Source organism: Penaeus japonicus, unplaced genomic scaffold, assembly GCF_977035675.1.
Source record: "Penaeus japonicus unplaced genomic scaffold, GWHDUDI00000001_assembly GWHDUDI00000018, whole genome shotgun sequence".
Taxonomy (NCBI): domain Eukaryota; kingdom Metazoa; phylum Arthropoda; class Malacostraca; order Decapoda; family Penaeidae; genus Penaeus; species Penaeus japonicus.
Window position 1 is genome coordinate 37,039,580 of NW_028234420.1, and position 2,500 is coordinate 37,042,079.

General features: G+C 40.8%; 1 protein-coding gene across 1 annotated transcript in view; it reads right to left on the reverse strand.

Moving 5' to 3' along the window:
• The window catches only part of scat (VPS54 subunit of GARP complex scat), a 20,882-nt gene that overhangs the window by 17,346 nt on the left and 1,036 nt on the right, over positions 1–2,500 (reverse strand). The window lies entirely within an intron of this gene.

A 2,500-nucleotide genomic window follows, 5' to 3' on the forward strand; every position in this document is an offset into this window, starting at 1 on the left:
CTATTCCTTACAAATCCCAGGATCACATTATCATTCCTCGTAGTTAACCCATTGCGGACGGGGCGCCTAACGACCCAACTGGTCGTTAGGACAGGCGGTCTACGGCACTAGCAGCACCGGCTGAAAATTAGAGGGACAGGGAAAGTGTTTTCTCCACCCTCTGAGTAGCACAGACAAGCCTAAACAACATTTTTCCATAAATCCATCATAAAATGCAGATTTAGGCTACCTTTAGAACCCTGTAGTTCTGGAGCTACCATGGTCACAGCCATAATACTTCATGACTGTGAGAGCACTTCAACTGTGAGCAGATCCCGATGTCGCATCATGTACGCATTGACACCCATCTTCTATGCCTAATCAGTACCTCATGTATGCCATGACACATATACGCAATTGGTTGACAAGTTAATAAGATTAACTGTTTGGTATGCTTTGAGTATTTCTTAACTACATCTCTATCAAAAGTGAGTTTTGCAGTACATGTCCATCAACAGAAAATGCCTATTCAATAGCAAATTCACAAATGTAGTACATGCACACATGCTTTTTATGCTAAAGGCTATAATAAGCCACTGAGACTTACTTTTTATACTAAAGGCTATAATAAGCCACAGAGACTCTTACTTTTTATGCTAAAGGCTATAATAAGCCACTGAGACTTACTTTTTATGCTAAAGGCTATAATAAGCCACTGAGACACTTAGTAAGAGTGTTTGAAGTATAATCATGATGGAAACACTATTTGTGTATCTGTGTATATGGCAATTATATAATTATACTTTTTTTTTCTCATTGTGGCAACTTGTGATAGTGAGGAGGTCTTCATTCCTCATGATTGTGATTCTAATGGGTGACTTGGATTAACTTGATAAGTCATTAGATGAAAGTGGCAATGAATACATCAAATAGTTTAGGCAATATGATGAAAAACATGCTACCCCTCACAACACAACAGGATGAGAGGAAAGGTCAGCATAGGCGGAGAAGTGTTTGTTTACATGAGCGTGGTACAGTCAGTAAAGAAGACGCTAATGAGATGCATCAAAATTCTTCTCCTTCCATTCAAATTCTGTAACCAAGATTCTGTGGTGATTCCTTGCCGAAGCCCATACACAAGATATCACAAAGTGTAATAATAACTTGCGCACAACACCACTAACAACAGCCAGCCCACAGATCCATTCCCTAACCTGGGACAAGCCCCTGCACTTCCTTCCCCTAGGGTAATTAGCATACCTACTGATTGCCATAAGGGTACTGCAAACTCTCTATCCCATTACATATAAAGGGAATCACACTATGTGCATGAGCATTTTTGACCATATGTTAGACATAAAAGGCACCACTGCCAGATTGACTGTTTTCCCACTTAGCATATGATCGAGAATGAGGAGCATATATATCTATCTATCTGTAAAGAGTTGTTGTTGTTGTTGTTGTTGTTGTTGTTTATAAAGGAATTGTTTCATCAAACTTCATACTTCTCCTTCCATATAAATTTGTGATAGTGATGTTACACTGAGTGTACAGCATATATTCAGAAATTATTAATGTAAACACTGTCAAAGCCATTGCAGTGTTGCTGCAAGTCATACGACATGACAAAACACAAAGGTGGCAGAGTTTTAGTACCGTAATGCATAAATGACCTGGCGATGGGTGGGAGAAACAGTTGTGGCTTGTGACAAATTTGATATTTCCTATGATGTTCAACCCTTCCAGGCTGGGCCACATCTTATTGTGCAGTCTGAAGGGGGCATCTTTAGCTCTGTGTGATGTCTATGATTTTTTAAACTTATGGGATGATATATTAAAAAATATTTTTGGTATAATTGGCCTGAGATACTAATGAGCATTTAGTCAATGTAGAGTCGCTTTTTCTACATGCAATATCATCTGTCACCCTCCCAAGATGCTCACAATACTTTTCATACCCCAGATGAGTTGAGATAACAAAGTCTATGGCATTCTCCATTACTCTTAACTTTTTTGACATCCACAAGCATAAGTATTACAATGAAAGCACATAGTGCAACTGACCAATTCTGTATCGTCTCAATTTTTATCAGTTTTGTTTACTCATTTCTTACAACCAACTTTTCTCCTTAACCCACTCACGACGGGGGCATTCCAGCCTTGCATGTCACAATGCCGGGGCTTTCGAACGCTTAGGCCTAAATCAATTAAATGACTGGCACCATATGGTCCCACCCGGCCACCGGGCCCTTGAATGAGCGGTACCGTAGTGTACCACCCGTCCAGAGAGGGTTAACCATTAATGATGAGGCTGTTTTAGCTCCATATGGTTGAAGTACCAGAATATTTCAAACGCGTGAGCCTAACGCCTCGGGCTATTCGCCAGCACTGGCTGCAGCCAAGCACTACACACCCAATCAACCAGCACACCGGCCACGAGGATAACCACGACAAAGTATCTTGTCCCGGCGGCTGACGCTGCAACCACTAGAAATGATATCTTGTCATCTGTCATTAACCC